This window comes from Rhinatrema bivittatum, chromosome 5 (assembly GCF_901001135.1).
Source record: "Rhinatrema bivittatum chromosome 5, aRhiBiv1.1, whole genome shotgun sequence".
Taxonomy (NCBI): domain Eukaryota; kingdom Metazoa; phylum Chordata; class Amphibia; order Gymnophiona; family Rhinatrematidae; genus Rhinatrema; species Rhinatrema bivittatum.
In genome coordinates, this window is record NC_042619.1 from 348,115,634 (window position 1) to 348,138,627 (window position 22,994).

A 22,994-nucleotide genomic window follows, 5' to 3' on the forward strand; every position below is an offset into this window, starting at 1 on the left:
TATGCTGTGGACAGTAGAACAGAAAACTGTGAATTAAATTAAATTGCTGTTTATCAAATGCATTTCAGATTTCACCTAAAAACCTTATAAACATACAGTATAATACTGACAAACAAGGCAGATTACAGTTGTCATCTTATGGTTCTATAACATTCTGAAAAAGCCCCGAAGACAAATGTGCAATCTATGCCAGTAGCACAACAAATCTAAGTTCAGAGAAAACTTTTTATTCTCTTGCCTAGCTTTCTGGAGAGTTCGGATTGCTATATGTGCCAACTGCAACTAGAAGAAGTTAAGAATCGGAATTTGAACTTCATTTGCTGCCTAGTGTTTTGAAACATTCTATTAAACTGAGTTTACCAGAAATCATTCAACAAAATTCACCGACTCTGCCGGTGAATTTTTGATGAAAAACAAAATTTCAGTTTTGTCATGGTAACTGATATGAGATGCGTCACCCCCTTCTATCTTCACAGTGTTTCCATTCTTGCATGATTAATGCAAAAAAAAAAAAAAAAGCTGACATTATACCACATTCAATCAACTGGAAAAAAAAAAATTAAACGTATTAAGGAGCTATAAGGAATAATCATATGGCATTTTTTTTATTTTTACAAGAGTAATTTTGCAACATCATGAGTAACTTATATGGCAACTACGCACATAAATTACCCCAAATGTCCATGCTCTTTGCAATGACTAACTCGTATATATGTGAACGTCTGCATATACTTTTTTAAAATCAAAACTATGTGCATATATCTAAACTCTACCCCAGCTCTGCTCGCTGGAATGTCTCTTTTTTGTTCACATACAAGCAGGGTTTTGTACATAATTCTATGCACGTAAAGCCTAGACTATTTTATAACAAGCCATTTACAAGCCTATTACTTGCAATGTTTTCTGCATGTGAATGGCTTTGAAAATGTGCATCTGCACGATGTATTTCCAGAGCAAACAAACTAAATCATCATCTGCCCTCCCAAGAATTTGAATTTTAACTTTGTGTTGCGTCATATTTGTACAGTCTCAAAAACAATACGAATAATTAATGCAAAAACAAAAAAAAAAAACCAACCATAAATGTAAATATTTATCAATCATTTTATGCACCACCATAATAGGGTGACTTAAAGTCACAAAAATGACATGTATGTCCCTACTGCAGCAAACTGGACTGAGTATCTGTTTGCTGCAGTTTGAAATAAATCATTGTAAAGGCCAGAAGCACTGTGTCATTCCACTCTTGCATGTCCCTATTGAGGGTCATTTTATAACCGCACACAGAGCCCCTCACTAATTTTATGCATGCAAATGGCTATAGTCTGCACGCACATCATACCGGCCATTAGTCAAATAAAAGGCCTTGTCTTCAAGAAAAGATTCTGCTCACCTCATGCCTGCTACAACTGTAGCATGCAACGTCAAGAGAAATACTGGAGATCCTCAGCAGAGCAGGCATTGGTGTAGGTCACCACAAGAATGATATTTTAGTGTCACAATAAAATTATGGACTCGTCTTTTTAAATCTTTTCCTAGAAAGGGGCCATAATCCTTTCATCATGACCTGTCACCTCCCATCCAACCAGACCCAGAACCCGAAAATGATGTCTTCGGTCACCCTTTTTCCTCATGAGGGTAAGGATGAATATTTTTAGGTTTGTAGATCTCATAGCACACCATTATGCCTCTTGGATTTCAACACAGAAATATGACATTTCCAAAAATAGCTTGGTATCAAAAAATAGCAATTCTTCCTAGAGAACCAGCAGAGGTAGAAAACGAACTCGATAGAGAGAACAAAGGACCAATGACTATCTGAAGCTGAAAATGACAGCTCAACAATTTAGATCTCTTCTCCCTCCAGCATTTTCTCCCATTTCTGCATGCTCAATGTGACAATCCTGCAAGTGCAGCCACTGCCAGAATGAAGAAAAATTGTCAAGTCTCCAAATTCTCTAGTTTTCAATTTAATATCAGACACATAACCTTTTGTTCCTCGAGGCTCTACGTTTTTAGAAAGTGTATAGCTCAGGCAATAAAATTAGTAGGGCATTCATAAGTTTACATGATCCAGAATTCATAAATCTGATCCAGGGTGCAGTGGTTTGATTGACCTAAGTCACTATCCTATAGAGAGATGTATATATAGATAGTGTGATGAGTTGAGCCAGAGCGGAGTCTCTGTGCTGTATAACTTTGAGGTGTTTTCCTCAAAGGGACTGTTACTTTGCAGGAAGGAAACTACATTTCCCAGGTGCCCTGGTAGTCAGCCTCAGGAAGGGTTGGGGGCAGGGAAACACAAGGGCGGTTTCTTCCTAGGGAGGGGCACTCTATCTGACATAAAGAGAGTAGCCTTCCAAAGGAAGAGGGAGGAGAGCTGGAGGGAAGGCAAGGCAAGTAACATCTAAAGCCTGAGGCAGGGGGATGGTGCCCAGGTAGACCCTTTTCCACTAAAGGCTACGTCAGCTCTAACAGGATTCCTTCACTCTTAAGGGCTGTGTAACAGGGGATATGCATAAGTGTCGTCAGCAGTGCCTTGAGGGTTAATTAGAGGGATTAGCTCCGGTGGCGTTGAAGAAGCTGCGGTAGGAAGGCTTATGCAAATGTGGAGAATGCTTATTGTGGGGTTTGGAACGAAGTATAAGGTAAAAAGGAAGAATATAAAATGGTTTTAGGACTGTACAAGCCAGGGGAGCTTGTGGCAGTGAAAAGAGTAGTTTTACTTAATGAAGTCAGCTGGAGGAAAAGAGGTAATTAGGACCTGGCAGCTGGCCTAAGGAGACGTTCCTGCAGTGGGGGAGGTTTCAGTACTGTGTTATGCTTGGGGGAAGTATAAGGTACTGGGGGAAAAACCTACTTTGCCCACATGTTGTGCAGGGGAACATATACTAGAAATTCAGAGTGAGAAGCTTGGATGTTTTGGGGGATTAGTGAATCAGGGCTTAAAGGGTATCAAACCCACAAGCTCCCAGTTACTGCTTGGTAATGCAGGTCTGGTAATACTGTTTATGTTGAGTGTTTTTCCTTTCTGTGGAGTTTTGTTTAATTAATAAACTTCAATACATAAGAAGCTTCTGCCTGAATGTAATATGTTGTTTTAAAGGGCTGCCCGGGGGGTGACCCTTACTCTAGTGGAGAATGAGGGAAGTTTGGTCTCAGGGGCCTAGTTGTACGAGAACCTTCCCTCACAGGTGGTGCTGACCCATAGCCTCCTTGCCTTATGGTTTATCCTCTACTCCTGTCTCCTGGGAGAAACTTCAAGAAGGGATCTGCTATAAAGGACTTTGTGGAAGCAGTCCTTGATAATTAGCCCCGAGCTTGAAGTCACCGCTGAGGACCTGCCACCAGGGGCACCATCATCGCCACAATAGATATAAATAGATATAGATATACTGAACTAAATAAGTAACATTTAAAAAGTAAAATTGTTGTATTCCTTCTTAATAGTCTATTTTCCTATTTACAACAGCAAAATATCAAGAAATTACCCTGGGCTTTTTTGATTAATAAGCAAGCAATACATCAACATATACAGCATCCAACTAAAATAATTAAGCTGAGATGCAACCATATGGACATATAAAACATATTAAAAAAGCACTGTAGACCATTCAGAGAAAAAAATTACCAAAAAAAAAAAAAGCCAGCCAACATATTTCCCCATTTTTTGGGAAGGAGTAAATCTATTGTTAAGAAAACAGTCTACAGGATAACATAGAAGGCATTTGGAGCACCACCAGGAAGGGACCATAGGACATTTGCCAATGAAAAGGATATAGTGCATACATTATTTTTTTCAAATTAACCTTTTGTTTACTAAATCCCTATACAAACATTACAGCAATCCTCGTTATATGGAAACTCACTTAATGGAATTTAACAGAATTTATGGTTTGGTTTCTAAATTCAATTTACAGAATGGAGACTCACTATATTTTATTAGAAATAAAAAAATTAATAAAGAACATGAACAGTAATCAAAAAGAGTGAAAAATGACTGATACAATAGCTGAAAATAATGCTCTACATTAATATATATTGTGTTATTACAAAAGCTCCCTCCCTGGATATGCATGGGAGTCTATGGGAAAATGGGTTTCAATGTAGGGAATTTCAATATTTGAAATAAAAACTGCTGAATTATATTTCTTCCGTACATCAAGGGACTGTTGTATAACACATTTGCATTCAAAATCTCCCCAAAAGTCTTTTTAGAACCAAGGAATGTCATGAACCATGGAAAGCTGTCATTGTTTGCTTTCAGCGATAACTCTGCAGGGTATTAGTTGTGTAAACAACTCAGAAAACATCTTTATTTACCACTAATTTAGAACGCTCTGCCGAAAATACCTCAGCAACCCCATTCAAAATGGGAAGGTGCCTCGGGCGGGCACAATGTCACGATAAGATACAGAACTTGGCTTGCTCGTGTCTCTATACCTGCTCAGTTTTCTATCATTTTTCTCTTCTCCCAGTAACTGAATTGTTAATTTCAGGTTCTCTTCTCTCCTGGATACGTCATGAGGAAGCAGGTAGGCAGTTACGGATGAGTAGGGAGTTATAATCGAACAGCTTTGACTAAAAAGTTATTAAAAAGGGAAAAAAAAAAAAGTGACTTTATGCTTCGTTCTTCCGCTTTACATGTCCAATTTGGGAAACTCACGTCTGCTAGTTTACTGGAGACTGAAAGGGAAGCCTTCTATTACATCAAACTCTACAGAGCCATTAGTAAGTACACAGAAGTAGTCACCGATTGCACGTACAATCCTCCCAAGCATACAACCTCCCTCTTATGTGCCTAACAAGAAGCCTTTAACTTTTATGCATTGGGCAGCAGTAGACAGAACTGCCTGCAAGTCACATGTAAGCTCATAACGCGTTTGATTAAAATACTGTGGATCAAAACTTTAAGACTAGCAATAATTTCCCCTTGATTCAGATTGATATTTTGGGAGGTTTAAAGATACTATAAGAAGGGTGGCCAACTCCTGTCCTTGTGTCCAGCCCACAAACAGGTTAAGGTTTTCAGGATTTCTGCAATGAACACACATGAGATAGATTTGCATGCACTGCCTCCATCGTATGCAAATCTTTATCTCATGTATATTCATTGTGGATCTCTGGAAAGCTTGGCCTGTTTGCGGCTCTTGATGACCAAGGTTGGCCATCCTTGTTCTATTCAAATTCTCTGCATCCTCAACTAGTAGGTAAGTATTATTTATAGTACATTTTGCTTAGGGATCAGCAAGTCACTTTAGATTTCATTAGAAAATTGCAATGCCCAGACTTTGGATAATCAAAGGCTGAAAAATTAAAATATGTGGGAGCTAGACTAATATGACCTGATTTGATCCTGGACATAACAAACTCGGAGTTGCATCAGAAATGTATTATACAGAGCCCTCGCTGCTGTACTTACCAAGAGATAGCCAAGCTAGAATCATAGTTTATTTAATCTCCACTCAGTTATAAAAAAAAGCCTGGCATACAGTGGGTAATTTTCCAAGGGACTTCTGAAGGTAAACAGTGTTTTCTGCGCGGAAGTGTCCTGTACAATAGCGCATGCCTGACAGTGGGTAATCTTAGGAGCACGCGTCATGTTTGGCCAGAAGCATTTCTGAGGATGAAGTTAGGACTTATGTGCAGGAGAGGTACATTTTCAAAGGAGTTACGCATGTGAATGTAATATGACATCGCGACAGTTTCCAAAAAGCCCTTTTACAGGCTTAAAGTGCACTTATTCACAATTCAATGGCATATATTAACAATTTGCTTTGTACCACTATTTTATTTTTCCCCTTCATTGTTCCACTGTTCTCTCCCCTCCCCTCCCCCCGCTTAACAAGTTTATTGTAAAGAACTATTGCATATGTTCGTTAACAAGTTTGTTGTAAAGTTTATTGTTTATTGGAAATGTTTATTGTTTATTGTAAAGCACTGTTGCACATGTTCGTTCTAGTTGGCACAGCTGCAATTGTGAACAGATGTGAGGTTACTAAACAAATGTCAGTATATAAAAACTGCAAATAAAATAAATAAATATATATATATATATATTGCAGCAATTTTAAAAAGCCAACTTAAGCACGTAAAGTGCATTTATACATGTAAATCCCAGTTTTAAGCATGTAAATCCTTTCGAAAATTACCCCCATATATTGGGAGGGCAATTTTCTACAAGGCCACTTACTGCCCATAAAACACTATTTTACCAGCAGATGTCCCTTTGAAAATTACTCTCAGAATGGTCAGAATCTTTCCTATTAAGGCCTTTTTGATTTAAGTTCAACTTAATTAGCTTTAAACATATTTCAGTCTTCCACTATAATAAACAGAACGACCTACAGCAATGAACTGAAAGAGACTTACTTCAAAATGTGTACAGTAAAGATGGGAGAGTGAAAGCTACTGAAGGAACAATTTTGGTAGCTCTAGCAGTAAAATGCTACAACCTACATTTGCATATTAATTGACATTGTTTTCACCAAATCTGCCATTTCACAATTGATCATTTCTTTAGTCTCAAATGATAACAAAAAAAAATGTCATTAACTTGTCATCTTCTTTCAAATCATAAATATTAGTTTAACATTACAGCAAACAAAGAGGACGCAAACAAAATGTGGAATAAATATAGTTTAAATATCAAATGCTGTATAATTACTGTAAAAAAACATTAAGTCTAGGAAATAAACTTCAGCTTGATGCAGTCTTTTTTTTTTCTAAGGGAATGTACAGTATTGCTGGCCACCCAAGGGCTTTTACGACTTTATAGACCCTAAGGAAACTGCAGCATCTAGAAAAAAAAAAAAAAAAAGCCTAAAAACATTTCTTCTCTGCAATGCATCTTAATCAGCACCTTAACTTGACCTTAAAGTACACCTGTAATTTCAGCCTGATTTCTAACAATCGTGAATAGAATCCATGTTAAAACACTGTCTCGTGTTTGTATGATCACGAGATAAATCTCAGTTGCAAAATTATATATTATATATATATATATATACATACATACATACACACACATAAATAGTCAGTGACATCTATATAAAGCTGCATATACTCACACACATGCGTATATGTAATTGATGTATAGGATAGAGAATGCACACATATATATAAGAATCTATCATGCTATATAATCTTCAGAAGATTTCAAGTCGATTCTCCTGCCTTTAATATGTTTACAGAACACATTCACAGTTTGACCAAGCTGTTAGGAGCAGATGAAGGCATGCAGGCCGAGGTAAAACAGATTTTGTTTTATTTTGCCTGGTTCTCCTCTGCATGGGATTGATTTTCAGTTATCAAACACAGCGTACACAGAACACAATAGAGAGCTTCCTGACTGCAGCACTGGCAGCCCAGTTTCAAACGGCACCTCCTGGAATGATTATATACATAGTAATAAGAACTGCAGTGCATTCAACAGTCAAGCAGCAGCTTTGCCCTGACAATCCCCTCTTCGGTAGGCTAAGGAACAATTTCCTTGCTGCACAATGTACAGCAAAGAGAGACGCTAAACATTTGTTGTTTGTTTGGTTTTTTTTCAATCCATCACTGCCAAGTCATCCAGCCTCACTTCTCTTTGTCTTTCTGACTTAAAAGCAACTTGCAGCCTTAACATAACATAGATAGATATAGATAGATATATGGAGACAGCAAAAGCCTTAGTCTGCAAGCCATCTCAATGACTGTGCCACTTGACTTGTTGATGTTGAGAGTGTCAGAATGGCAAGGAGAAGCTTATGATCTACTACACTGCAGTGCCAACGTCAGGAGCAAAGGAAAAGGATTTTCTGCTCTGGATGGGATTGGGGAACCGAAGGAGTCGCAGGTCACACAGGAATAGGAGGGCGCAACAGTGAAGAAGTCACCCCCACAGGAGAGATTCTCCACCATTAGGACATTAGGCTTGCAGGCAAATAAAGACCCTCAGCTTTTCTGCAGTTGCATTTATGGACTTCAGAATGATTTTCTTGACTGTTTTTTTTTTCCAAAGTAGCCTGTGCAAAAGCCTGGGAAAAGTAACAGGGCCTACAGAAACATTATTTTAAATAATGTGCAAAAAAAAAAAAACCAAACCAATTCCAGCATTGAGGTTCAAGAGTATTGCATCGATTAAGTGAACCTCGCTTTTGATTGCAGTCTCAAGCTCATCACACTACAGAAGCCTTGTTACTTTGTGTTTGTGTGTGTGTGTGCCTCCACAACAAGGATATTTATTATCCAACACAAATACCTTATGCATTTCAGATCTACTTGCGTTGTTTGCCTCAAGTACAAAAAAAAAGTATGTGGCTTGACTACTACATGGGGTAGGCAAAAGCTGCCAGGGTTTTGGTTCGTTTTTTACTTTTGAAAGATGGTCAGCGGAGGGGGAATATTTTGCAAGCTAATCAGAAAAAAAAAACATTGCAGAAAATCAATGAAAAAAAACAAAACAAACAACCACCCAGCCCTGTTAACCGACCACAGCAGAGCTTGCAAGGAAAATGTGATCGTGCTTTCTTTGCACGACTAAATGCAACCTATGGAAGGGGGAGTGTAAGTTAAACAAACCATTCCATTTTTTTTTCTGCAACCTCTAGCTTTCTCCTTTTTCTTGCCAACACAACACCAAAGCCACGGCGCCCGGCGCTCCTGCCCTACCGCATTAAGCGATCGCGTTCCCCCCCCCCCATGCGTGGCCTCCAGAAAGCGGCGGCCAGCAGGGTCCCCGGCGCCCGGTAAAGGAAGGCAGAGCCACGCGAGGGGGCACTCACCGCTGGGGTTCTTGCTTTTCTTCAGACTCTTCCCGCAGAGACACTGCAGCATATGCGATCCTTTGCTGAAAATGTTCCAAAGAAACCACATTGACTTGGGTGAGGAGCGAGCCCGCAGCTTAAACACCCTGAGGAGGAGGAAGGAGGGCGCCTCGCGGGTGCATAATAACAGCAGGCGGCGATCAGGTCCCCCGAGCAGGCGCCCCGCCGGCTTGACCATAAGAAATCGAGGCGAGTCCTCTCTCTCCGCCGTAGTTTGGGGGCTTATTTCCTTCCCACTTCTCAGCCAAGGCTTGGTTTTTTTGGTTTTTAATTTTCTTCCGCAGCCAGGGTTATTTCTTGGGGGGTGATCCCCTCCCTAGATCAAAGGCTGGTCCCTTACCCAAAGCGTGCACATTTCCTTTTCGGTGGGAAGCCAAAAGTAAAAAAAAAAAAAAAAAAAGTAAGAGGAGGAGGAGGAGATCCCAGGCCAAAAAAAAAAACAAAACACCCCCCCCACTAATGCGAACCATAAAAAATCCCCACGGAGAAAACCATGGCTTGATCGCTAGGAGGATGGGTGGATCTGCAGGACGTCAAAAAGCAAGGCAGGATTCATCTTACGGAGGGAACTGCGACTGTAGCCCCTGGAGAGAGAGAGAGAAGAAGGGAAGAAAAAAAAAAAGGACAAATACCATCCCACCCGAGCCAAGCTGACTGATGAAGATCTAGGTTACCTTTTCCAAGAGGCTCGGTTTGACCATCAATTGCCAGTGATCTGTGTAATTGGGTTTAACCTGCAGTTCTCAGTCAAAAGCTGACGCAGACGCAAAGAAAAAGCTCCGGAGCAGGAGATTTATTTTAAGTGGAGGTGTGAAAGGCGCGAGGCGAGCTCCAAACGCCGGGCGGGCGGGCGCGCGCTAAGGAGAAACCCTGCGCCCGCGCGGTCGGGGATGTGGAAGGCACCGAGCGGGCGGGGCTGAAGTTCGCACGGAGGGGAAAAAAAAAAAGGGAACTGGCTCCGCGTGACGTCACACGCGCGCGCGCGGGCCCGGCCCCCAGGCTGCAGCTCGCGCTCCGTCTCGCTCTCGTGCTGCTTTTGCTGCAGCCTCCCCGACTACATTTCACGCCGCGCTGGCGGTTCTGGGAAAAGTGAAACTGCCTCGCTCGGGGCTCTCCCGCTATTTCTTTGAGGGGGGGGGTGGGAAACGGCCGGCGACCTCCCCCGTCGTTCGTTGAATCATTTAATCGCAGGGCATGCCCCCCAGGACTGGAAAGACTCGGTTGCTAAAGCCGCCCTTCACATCATTGCTATTTTTATTGTGTTTCTGCTGTGGATATTTACGAGGAGGCAGCCTCTCGCATTACCCCCCCGTGCTCGCTGGAAACTGCAGCCTCAAAACTGCCGGAGAGCGCTCCGCTTCCCGGCGTCTGCACCGCGCTATGTCGTCAGCTTTCCCAGTAATCGCGCGCCCACCTTAGAGGCAAAACTTCAAGGCATTTCCCGTTGTGACTGTCCGTGAACGCCAGCGGGAATTGACGCATCGGTAGAGCCCAGGCTCTTCCTCGCACCTGCCTTTCACACTTCTCACTGCAAGCTGTGCCGAGAAGCAGCGCAGGTTGCAGATGCTCCAGGGGTGGACAAGGGAGGCAGAGAAAGGAAGCTGCTGAGCCTGGAGGAGCCTCAGCAGCCGTCCAGATGAATTGCCTTTATTTTACCACAAAAGAGAAAACCTCCTGCAGACAAATCGGTAAGATGGATCTGATCATTCCGGGGCCCTTGAAGCGCCCAGAACCATCACTTTTCTCATTAACACAATGGCTGCTTCTTTTCTTTTTTTAATAAACTTTATTGAAAACAGAAATATAAGCAAAAGGACAAGTCATCGCGGAATTTATTAAAAAAAAATTACCCCAATTCGCTTTCAGGCAATTTCCAGTTATAAATCCATTGTGTGGTGTTTCTTCACAAGCGTTTCAAGTACTGCCGGTGGCTTGCGCAGTTATGCCCAAAATAATATGCCACATAGGATCAGGGACAAGAAATGTCAACTCGGGTAAGCGTTCGGGATGCAGTGCAATAAAAATAACACAATAAATGGAAAATCAAACAAACTGCATTCTCATATGTACTAAGTTTAAATGCGCCCCAATCGTGGAGGCAGGAGTTATTCATTCCTTCAAGCCCATTGCCACTGCTGCTGATGGCATCCCATGTCAGGTCCCTGTTTGACTGGTCACATAGCCGTGAGTCATTCCTTTATATATATGCCAGCTTAGGGACTGACTTTATCACAGGCAGAGACTTTTTCCCATAGGCAGAGAAGATAAAACTATTGAAAACCATGCTTTCCAGTCCACCACCATTCCCAAGACCATTTTAGCTCATTTTAACTTATTGCAAAGAATAATGACAAACCATTTCACCATAGAATGGAAAATGTCCCTCTGGTGACTGCCACTGTATAAAAATGAGATTTTCATGTTTCCTGACCTCAGTGTTGTGTGACTTTCAGTTCTTATCTGTTCAGTTTACTAGTTAAAAGTATTACTTTACTACTGCAAGTGAAAATGGAGTATGATGCTCATTATATCCTTCTCTAATTACTGTCATGAAGCAATAGGATCTTAGCATCATCTGCAAAAAGACAAAAACCTCTTAAATGATCTGAAAATGACACACACTTCCGGTGTGACCTCTCTAAAATGTTATTCAGAAAAATAATAAAAGAGAATTAGACCCAGAACTGATTCCTGAGTCACTTCACTGGTGATCCTCCTTTCCTTGGAGTGACTTCCATTTACCACCGTGGCCACTACCTCCTAGTTGCCTACCATGCAACCAGCTTCTAACCCAGTTTACCACCACAGAACCCAATTCTGGCCTACTCAGCTTGCTCATGAGCCCCTTTCTGTATGGAACAGCATGAAAGGTTTTACTAAATTCTAAGTGCATGGCATTCAGCAATATCCCCTGATCTCGCGTCTAAGTCATTCAGTCAAAGAAATTGATCAGAGTTGCTTGACAGAACTTCCCTCTGGTAAAAAAAAAAAAAAACCAGTTCTGCCTGGGGTCCTGTTTACTGGATGCAAGATGCTCCACTATCATCTCTTAGAGTAGTGATTCTATTAATTTGCCCACCAAAGACGGCAGACTCACTGGACCGTAATTACCAGCTTCCTCCCTTTTCCCACATTTGTAGGGAGATGAGAATCATCTGCTTGTTTCCAGCCCACTGAAGTCCATTCTTGTCAAACTCTGAGAGAACTGTCAGTGGAGCAGCCAGAGCCTCTGTAAGCTCTCTTTATGTACTAGAATGTATCCTGCCTGGTTCCATTTTATCTGTGCAATCATCAAATATAGGAGCAAGGATTTTAAGTGATAAACTGAGAAGTTTTAAGCTGGAAATCAAAGGAACACATTCACATGCAACACCAAGGATACTCTTGTTATAGTTAGTGAGGTTTGGGTGGACCCTTGGACACTGGCAGCTGACCATGCCCATGGGGGAAGTCCCGTGAGGGGCAACAGGTCAGGCTCAGCTCTGGACACAAAAACACAGATTACATCTTTATTTAGACAGTTTGAGAAGGCACCAGAGGGGGCAGTAGTGAGTAGAAGATGGAGCCCGGCTGGGCCAGTATTCCTCAGGGCGCTGGGACAGCGGTTCCTCCGGTAGCAGTGCTGTAGTGGAGAGAACTGAGAAAGTGAGTACAACAGAACATTCACAGAGTCCCAAATATGGGGAAGCCCCGAGATAGGGAGAGCTGGCCCTCGAGGAGCGAGTACCAGATCCCTGGGAGCAGGGAGACTCATTGGCAAAGTACTCACACAGCGGTTCCACGTAGGAGATGGCACTGGAACGGGGGCTGGCCCTCGAGGAGCGAGTACCTGGTTCCAGGGAGACAGCTCTGAGGAGTGGATGGTAGTAGTACCCACTGATGGTCTCTGTAGCGAATTCTTTCAAGTAGAAGAGGAGATGGACACAGGCAGCGAGTCGGGGAACACGGGCCCCCGAGGAGCGAGTACCCCATTAGCAGAAAGAGCCCAATGGTAGTTGGAAGGCAGAGTAGCTGGGTACGGAGAGCGAATCCCATCCATAAAAATCCCCCTTGCTAACTCGACGGCTAGCGATAAACTGTAGGCTTAAATATCCGGGCAGCGTGACGTCATCACAAGGGGACGCCCCTGAGGAACGCGCCAATGAGGAAATAAGAATGAGGGCCGCACGGCGCGCTCGCCCTAAGGTACCTGTAGAACATGGCGGGAGGCAGCGCCCAAGCCGGTCCGGGGACGCCGAAGAGGACGGCAGGTGGACGCCGCGGCAGCCAGCCGTCCGGGAAGAGCAGGAGGAGCCGCAAAAAAAAAAAGGAAAGGTAGGCGGAGTGAAGCCGTCGGGAAGTGACAGTCGCAACAACTCTAGTGGACCTATTTACTAAATTGTGTTAAAAATGCACATTATTGCAGTGCATTTACCATGCTATTCACAGAGGGTCATGAAGCCTTTCGTGAGTACTGTGTTAAACTGAGGTTTACCATGACTGCTAACACATCCCAATAGGGGGCATTCGTGTAACTAACTCAGCACCCTTGAGAGGAAGAAGGAGCCCTGGCAACCAGAAGGTATCCGTGCAGCCCTAAATAAAAGGTCTGCTGTGGCCACAATGGGACCCCCAAGGCCCTGATGTCCACCGTGCAGCCCCCCTCGCCGTCAGAAGGTCTAGGATTAGTGAGGAGAAATCCCCATTCCCAAAGGAGCACAAGCACTGGTGGGCCTGAAGAAATGAGTAGCACTGGCCCTACGGGCAGCTGGAAGAAGCAGAAATGACATCGGCGGGCCCAAGGGGAAGGAAGAAATAAACAGCATTAGCCTGTCGCGCCCTCCCCTCCTGAAAGAAAAGGACAGGCGCAGAAGGGCCCGCATGGCCACAAGAAAAGCGAGGGCATCCCATCAGCAGTGCAGGCTGAAGAAGGAGGCTGCTGCTGCTGCTTTGTGCCTTGAGGAGAAGGGGAACAGTAAACCTTTGTGTGAGAGTAAGTGTGCTAGGATATGTGAATGTGCGAGTGAGCATGTGAGAGTGTGTCAGCATGTGCATGAGAATGTGTGTGTATGTAAGAATGAGAATGTGGGTGTATGAGAGAGCATGTGCATGAGAATGTGTGTGTATGAGAGAGCATGAGAATGTGTGTATGAGAGAACATGTGCATGAGAATGTGTGTGTATGTAAGAATGAGAATGTGGGTGTATGAGAGAGCATGTGCATGAGAATGTGTGTGTATGTAAGAATGAGAATGTGGGTGTATGAGAGAGCATGTGCATGAGGAGTGTATGAGTATGTGCGTGTGTGAAACAGAGAGAGAGAGCACATTTTGTGCACACCCTCTTTCCCCCACTAATCCATGACATTCTGAAGGTGACTGAAAATCATAAATTCTCAGGTACGGAGAGCAGGGGATTCATTTATTCCTATTTGTTTTCATTGTTATGTGTTATCTGATGTATGTACTGTTTGAAATATTTTATTGGTGTCTGGGAAATTTTTAAAAATTTTTACATGACTAATTATTTGATGTTATTCAATTTGTCAGCTGTTTTGAAATATTTATTCTTTATAGCAGTATGTTTTTGCTATTATTATTGTTTTATATTTCTTGATTTTATTGTTGGATGTTTTAAAAGGAATGGTAGTGTTTCTGTTTTTCCATGGTTGCACTGCATACAGCGTCTGGCTTGTTGTAGTTTCCAGACCAGTTCAATTTTTGTCTGCACACTCTATTTATACTTTATGGTCTACAAGAGGGTGATATTCAGTGCTACGTAGCCAGATAAGTTAGAACTTATATAGAAATGAAACATAGAAATGACGGCAGAAGAAGACCAAACGGCCCATCCAGTCTGCCCGGCAAGTTTCGCCCTTTTTTTTTTGTTCTCATACTTATCTGTTACTCTTGGCTCTTAGTAACCTTTTGGTTCTATTTCCCTTCCACCCCCACCATTAATGTAGAGAGCAGTGTTGGAACTGCATCTAAGTGAAATATCTAGCTTAATTAGTTAGGGGTAGTAACCGCCGCAATAAGCAAGCTACACCCATGCTTATTTGTTTACCCAGACTATGTAATTCAGTCCTTGTTGGTTGTTGTCTGTATATAGATCCACTTTTCTTCATTCCATCTGCCGTTGAAGCAGAGAGTTATGCTGGATATGCATTGAAAGTGAAGTATCAGTTTTCTCCCCTGCCGTTGAAGCAGAGAGCTATGCTGGATATGTATTGAAAGTGAAGTATCAGGCTTATTTGGTTTGGGGTAATAACCGCTGTAACAAGCAAGCTACTCCCCGTTTTTTTGTGAATGCAAATCCTTTTTTCCACATTTCTTCTTGCCGTTGAAGCTTAGAGCAATGTTGGAGTCGCATTAACCGTGTGTATGTTTATTGAATAAGGGTATTATCTCCAGGCACTAGCCGTCATTCCCGCAAGCCACCCACTCTTCATTCACGTCCTCTAGACTTTATGGATCCACAGTGTTTATCCCATGCCCCTTTGAAGTCCTTCACAGTTCTGGTCCAGGTAAGTTGCTATAGTTGAATATCCAACCCAGCTGAATGTCTGCCACCTAGTCAGAGAACTAGATATCTGGCTAAATAGTTAGCCAGCTAAGTGGTAGGTGGAATGAGGGCATATCAGGGAAGAGCCAACTTAGGGCCTGATTCATCAAGGCATTTTCCCATAGACACAGAATGAGAGAAATGCCTTAGTGAATCCCATTCTCCCATTTTCTCCCATATCTGGCTACCTTGGACATTCAAAGTTAGCTGGATAACTTATCTGGCTAAGTCTGATTGGCCCATAGGGCTGTCCTAACATTAGCTAGATAAACTTATCTGGCTCACTTTAAGAGAGCCTCTGAATATATGAGCTAAGTTGGCTAATTAAGTTTATCTGGTTACCTAGCCAAGCCACAAAGAGGCTGAATATTGACCTCTTTATTCTCTCTTATTGGGGAGGGTCTCTGTCTGTGACCAAGATGAGATGGTCTGTTAGCATGTAGGTTCTATGAAGGGATCTCTTGCAGCCTGGCTTGTTCTGTTTTCCCCAATAGAAGGTGTATTTGTGTTTTAGGGCCTGGTGTAATATTTGCAGAGTTGCTTTTTGTTAGGTGGGGGTGTTGCTATTTGAGTGCTGTCCTGCTATGGGAGGTTTACGATATTGTAATTGAAATTCAGTTGACTCGTGGCTTTTTGAGAGCCAAGCTGACACCCAGTATGCATTGCAATAGGTCCAATAACATATAGGTTCTAAGTCTCTTTTTGGGGTTTTTTTTCCCCAGAGTTTTCTGGTTGGCACTACAGCAGTTCATTTAAATATAATGTGCATGTAGTAAGTGACGTTTTTACTTCAGAAGACTGAATGTCATTTTTCATGTAAAATATTATTAATGGATAATTTTTAATTGTGTGTGTGGGAAGGGCAGGGCACCAGTCCTGATTACTCTCCTGCTCCTTTGTCCTAAGCACACAATTCTGCTCAGGGAGGGGAGGGGCAGACATCTTGGCAATGTACTACTGGCCAGGTTAATGCAAGTTGTGTGACTGACACGATGTACGTTTAACACTTTGGAGTAGTGATAGTTGATTTGCACGCATTCGCATCCAATGCAGCTTATTCCCATCTTGTTCATATCGTTTTATCTTTAACGGTGACAAGTCTGTGCTTTCCTATAACATGCAGGGCAGCCTCTTAACACTCGGTAAGGTGTCAATGCTGCTAATATGATGCACATTAATGCACTTAAGTAAACAGCCCTCTATGTTTTTTTGTGAATGAAAGAAAACGAGAATGCAAGCTAAGACTGAACAGAAATATACAGATTGATTGTCTCAGCTAAGAATTACTGTAATTAAGGCCTTAGCTAGAAAGCCAAACAAAAAAACTGTAGATATTCTTGGGTTTCTTCTACATAATTAACAGAGAAGCACTTAACCACTAACCACTTTTGAAAGTGTTGTGATGGAAGAATTGTGCTTATTAATTTAAAGTTTCTTTAGCTCCTTTTGGCATAAAACAAAAAAAAAAGCCTGGAAAAATTTCATCCCAGGTTTATTTGCTCCTCTAAAATTGGGATCTGTAACTAATTCATCTTTTTTAAAACTTGCTTCATCATTTCTTGTTGCATTTTATCTGCGGTATCAAGTCTATTAATTGTAAGTGAAGGTAACACAGGTTTAGATTATTAAGGGGGCAATGTTTAGTACGCTGGTTAGGTGTAACTGCATAATTTCAGAGAAGCTATGCTGGTAGTTTATCTTTAGAAATTAATTTACTCAGATACAAAGGGCCCATGTACTTTGCACCTGCCATTTGAGTGGGAAAAGGAGTGGAGGTAGATTAGAGGAAATTCTCAGCTTAATGCATTTAGAGTTAGAATGATTCAAAGCCATGTTTCTAAATTGATATCCATCCCAATTTACATTTTTTTTTAAATAATCTCTTTATTACAGTGAGATAATATCAACAAAACCTATGTCAAAGAAGCATGTTACAAATAACATAGAAACCACAAACCAAGAAGACATAATGGCTCAGAATTATGCTTCAATTGAACTCAGTAGGTGAGATCAAACCGTTGCGTGGTTAGATCAGTTGGTCCACGTGAATAACCGAGATAACTACACCAACATTCATCTATATATAATCAATTTAGACGCTCACTCTACAATTGTCTTCACATCACCATTGTACTAGGCATCATCGTATTAGCTTGCGTTTTTTAAACTCTGCCTTATGCTTAATCATAGGTCATCCAAATGGAAAGTCCCACAAAAATTCCTTTTTTTTTTTGAAAGTTTTTTATGCTATTAAAATTCGAAAAGTACTTAACTTAATAATCTCAGTCTTTCAACCAATTCATGACAGTCCTTCATCTCCCGATTAGGAATGGTAACCCGACACTGGTCCGGGTTTCAAGAGTAATGTTCCTGCGTCAAACAAAACTTATAAGTAGATATTCAAACACAATATGCATGTTACAGCAGGGGTCCCCAACCACCGGTCCGCGGACCAGGACCGGGCCGTTGGGGCTTTTTTGCTGGTCCGCGGCGCCGCACTCCCAGGCAGACGTTCATTGGCTGCCGCTGCTGCAGGGAGGCGGGTCGAGGCTGGAGGCCCACCTCCTCGAACCCCAAAAGGGAGGAGGCACGATCCGAAAAGCCAATTAACACGTAGCGGCTGAGCGGTGAAATACTCAGCAAGAAGATCAGCAGGGCCATGGTGGAGCTCCCGTCACCACGGCCCGAAAAAACCCGTCGAGTCTAAACGTGCAGGTGCTCCTCCTTCTTCCTGCCCACGCAGCCCCGGAAGAAAAATGTTGCAGGAGCCGCACGGCAGAAAGGAGGAGGAACATCAGCCGCGTGCAGAAGAGGAGCAGCGCGGCCTGAGAAGACCAGGGCCGCTGCAGAGCCCATCCTGCAGCGGCCTGTGAAGAGGAGGCCCAGAGGTGAGAGAGAGGCTGAGGGTTTGTAGAGTGTGTATGTGTGCGTGTATGAGATGAGTTGAGAGACTGTGTGTGGGAGTGAGGACCTGAATGTTTGTAGAGACAGCATGTGAGAGCCTCTGTGGTTGTGAGAGAGACAGCATGTGACAGTGAGAGCCTGTGTGTATGAATGATTGTATGAGAGAGAGCATGTGACAGTGAGAGCCTGTGCTTGAGCAAGACAGCATGTGGGAGTGAGAGAGAGCCTGTGTGTGAGAGACTCAGACAGCATGTGCCAGTGAGAGACTGTGTGTATGAATGATAGTATGAGAGAGAGCATGTGAGAGTGAAAGCCTGTGTGTGAGAGAGAGAGAGAGAAAGCATGTGAGAATGAGAACCTGATTGTGTTTGAGGGAAGAATACAGATGGAGAGAAAAGAAATAGAAAAAAAGGCAATATAAAAGGAATTGGCAAAAAAATAAGAAAGGTAGGTGGGAAAAAAAGCCTGTGACCAACTGATTAGAAAACTAAGATCAGACAGCAGATGTAAAAAAAAATAAATTACTGTTTACTGATTGGCACATGTAATCCCCAATAGCCACGTGGCAGCAGTGACAGTGGCAGCAGAGGAATGAGAGAGGCTCTGAGGTTGTGAGGGAGCCAGTGAGAGTGAGAGCATGAGTATGAGAAAATCCAGGGGAGTAAGAGTTTGTGGAGGGGGTGTGTGTGGAGGGGGAGAGAGTGTCTTAGAGCCTGAGAGTGTGTCAGCGTCTGTGAGAGCGAGAGGTTATGGTGGGTATAAGAGCATGAATGTGTATGTATGTGACAGTGTATGTGTGAGAGAGAATGGACATGTGAGTATGTGTGAGAGAGAGAGGATAACCTTCTAATCCTCGACAATATCAGGGTGACTGGAAATCAAGAGCTCCCACAGAAGGGGACAGCAGGGGCTTTTTAAAATCATTAGTTTTAATTATTATGTGTTATTCGATATGTGCTATTTTGAAACATTTTATTGGTGTTTGAGAAATTGTAAAAAATGTATATGATTTTAATTAATAGAAATTCTATTTATCAGTAGTTTTAAAATATTCTTTTATTAGTATGGTTTTACTATTATAACTGATGCTTTATGTTTCTTGATTTTATTGTTTTATGAGGAATGGTGGTTCTGTTTTTCCATTGTTAATACACAGAGACTGGCTTCTTGGAGTTTCCATTTCAGTTTTTGTCTAATTTGTGCTCCTTTATTTTGTATTCTGTATTTGGTGAGGATCTGTCTCTGCTCTGTGTGTGTGACCGTGATGAGAGATTCTGCTAGCATAGGGATCTATAGCAATCGGGTTTGTTTTGTTTCCTCAGTAGGTGGTGTATTGGTATTCTAGGACCCACTGTAATATTTACCCTTGCTTTTTCACAAGTAGGGTTATTGTTGTTTGAGTCCTTGGTGTTATTACTGTTATGTTGGATTTTTTTTTAATACTAACATTATTTGAACATTTTGAGAATATTAAGAGAAAAATCATAATCTCATTTCATGAAACATTATATTACTTAAATAAGTAATCATTTCCCAACTATCTCTTCCTTCTTTGCCCGAGAGTCTAGCAGTTTGGTGAATTAACAAGATCTCCTCCACCATATAATAAGTAATCGATTTTCTGCGTTTATTAAATGATTTCTCCGAAGCCTCCACTCACAGGAATCAAGTTAACTAGCACTGGAAAGAGCTGAATACTTTCACATTTCTTCTTGTTTATTTCCTTGGTATTGAGAGATGCCACATACAAAAAGGAAGGGGAAACTGAGAGAGGGAGCAACTACATCCTCCCCCAGTGAACCCCCCACCAGCTTAAAATTGAAAGTTTCTTCAACTCTGCCCCAGAAGCCTCTCGTGTTGAAGGAGGCGCTGTGATATCCACAATTGAGCCTAAAGTGGTATCACCTGCCTCGGTTATATCATTGAGTCCGGGAGCGCCAAATACTCCCTCACTCCCTCTTGGTGAAAGAACACCTACATCTAAGATATTTGAATTAAACCTTTTAACATCAGGGGAAAAGGCTCTACAAGAAGGAGGAGGAGGAGTAGAACCTTGCAAACGGGGTGAAGGAAAAAGCTCTGGCACAAGCCAAACTGTGAATGGTGCCAGAGCCCCAGATTTAGACACCATTACCCCCCCCCAAAAATTTGAAAAGCCATTGAAAATTTCGCTTGATAATGTCTGGACTGCAATAATGACTCTAGAAAAATCTATAACCACTTTAACAAATGTGGTGGCAGATGTGAATAAAAGAATGTTGAATATCGAACAACAGAATGTAGCACAAAAAACACAAATGCAGAATTTAGTTCAGAAGGTGCTACAATTAGAGAAAATGCAGTCTGGACTAATACAAGGGGAAATAGCACAGCAGAAAAAGATGGAGAGAATTGAAAATTAATTCTTAAATTTGAGGGTGATTAATTTCCCCCAAATTGAAGGCATTTCAATTCAAGAACAATTTAAACAATGCATGAACATGGTATTGAAGATACCTAAAGAATCTACACCGCCACTGGCCAAAAATATATTTTCTTTCTGAAAGAAGAGTGAAAGAACAAGGAGAAAAACAAGAGCCACTAAATGTTACTGAACTGCTTGAATCATCAAATGAGGAGACAGTGCAAAAGAGAGGAACAGCTCTGGTAAAATTCATATTTCCCTCTGATAGGGATATGGTGCTCAAATTATGTAGAGAGAAGGCAAAGCTTGTGTACCCCTCTCCTCCAACTAATCCACGACAATCTCAGGGTGACTGGAAATCAAAAGGTCCCAGGTATGGAGAGCAGCAAATTTCTTTTATCCTTATTAATTTTAATTATTGGGTGTTATTTAACCTGTCTGCTCTTTGGAACTATTTCACTGATTTTTTGGGAACATTTTAAACATTTTTATATGAGTTTAATTACTGAATGTTCTATTTGTCAGCTGTTTTGAAATATTATTTTTCTTAGTATGTTTGTACTATTGATGTTTTATATTTCTTAGTTTTGATGTTTTATGAGGCATGGTTATGTTTCTGTTGTTCCTTCACTGTACTGCATAAAGAGTCTGGCTTGTTGCGGTTTCCAGTTCAGTTTTTGTCTGCCTGTTCCTATTTATACTTTATTTTATTTAGCGACGGTCTATCTGTGTTCTGCGTGTGTGGACGAGGTGAGAGATTCTGCTAGCACGTAGTTTCTGTGTAAGGATCTATAGTACCTGGCATGGTCTGTTTTCCTAATAGGAGATGTATTGGTGTTCTAGGACCTATTGTAATATTTGCAGTGCTGCCTTTTCATAGGTAGGGTTCTTATGGATTGAGTGCTGGCATTTAGTACTGTTTTGGTATGAGATGTTTACTATATTGTAATCGTAATTCAGTTTTCTCATGCCTATCTGAGGGCCTAGCTGTGTTTAAAAAAGGATTGGATAAGTTCTTGGAGGAGAAGTCCATTACCTGCTATTAAGTTCACTTAGAGAATAGCCACTGCCATTAGCAATGGTTACATGGAATAGACTTAGTGTTTGGGTATTGCCAAGTTCTTATGGCCTGGATTGGCCTCTGTTGGAAACAGGATGCTGGGCTTGATGGACCCTTGGTCTGACCCAGTATGGCATGTTCTTATGTTCTTATCCAATATGCTTTACCGTAGATCTAACACCATATGGAGTTCCAAGTGTATCTTTTGCAGGGTTTTCCGGTTGGCACTACAGCAGTGCATGTAAATATAATATACATCTTATTAGTGATATTTCTTTTATCTCAGATGTGTACTTTGAATGCCCTTTTTTACATGTAAAATCTCCATTTTTTGGGTCGGGGAAGTGGTTGATAAAACGTTTTGAAACGCGTGCGTAATTTTTTATTGTTTGTGGGGGGCGGGGCTTGTGACACAGCCTGGTAATATTCGCCTGGGGCGCTTCGTGGCTTTGCACCGGTCCGGGGAGAGCGGTAGCTGCTAGAGATTCCGCGGGCGAGAGACGTTTACCGGTCCCCCTAGAAATATTCCCTCACTGACGCTTTACCTGCCTCTCCTCCGGGGTCCCCGGCCCCTGCTTGCCTCTTCCCCCCCCCCTCCCCCCATCACTTCATATCACTGACACGGCAGGCTCCAGCCCCCCCCCCCCCCTCAGTAATTTGACCTGGGCTGCTCTTCGGGGGGGGTGGGGGGTGCACCGTCTCACCCCTTGCCTCTGGATTGTCTTGGGACGCCCCCCTGGTTGCATAAGATTGAAAATAGTTCAGAAACGCTATTGGCGATAAACTAAAAGTAAAAGCTTTACGGGTACAGGAAAGTGTACAGGATTTTTCCCCCCCTGTAGAATGGGGGGGGGAAAGAAGAAGTGCTGACAACGGAAAGAGAAATGTTTTGATTGGGGTTAGAATTAGTTTAGTTTGAGAATCTTTCCCTTGGTAAGTGAAAGCAGCCGACATAAAAGCTTCACAGGCTGTGAATAGGGGGGGGGGGGACCTGCCCTCACCATCACAACTCACACTATTGCAAGGCTGACAAGGGGTTAAATTGTCATTATGACAGCTCTGGCCACTAAACAAAAGCCTCTTCACTAAGGGTCATTTATTATTAGTCCTGCTTTGTTTTATCTACCACAGCCCAAATGACTTTCCATCCTGAGTGAATGAAACAAAGTACAGGCTGCCGACTGTTTCCAACCGGCTTCTGACCCTTCTGAGAGAGAAAAGGGTAACACACGCGCGTGGAAGAGGAAGAGCTTCATAAGATAGGATGCATTGAT

General features: G+C 42.2%; 1 protein-coding gene across 3 annotated transcripts in view; it reads left to right on the forward strand.

Moving 5' to 3' along the window:
- The first annotated feature begins 9,795 nt into the window (after positions 1 to 9,795).
- LOC115092982 overlaps positions 9,796 to 22,994 on the forward strand; it is a 50,779-nt gene continuing 37,580 nt past the window's right edge. For 2 of the 3 annotated variants that reach the window (XM_029604513.1, XM_029604514.1), the window contains exon 1: positions 9,796 to 10,498. The gene's annotated coding sequence lies outside the window, so the exon portion shown is untranslated. Of the gene's footprint in view, positions 10,499 to 22,832; positions 22,943 to 22,994 lie in introns of those variants that run through there. The other variant, XM_029604515.1, reaches the window with a different exon arrangement.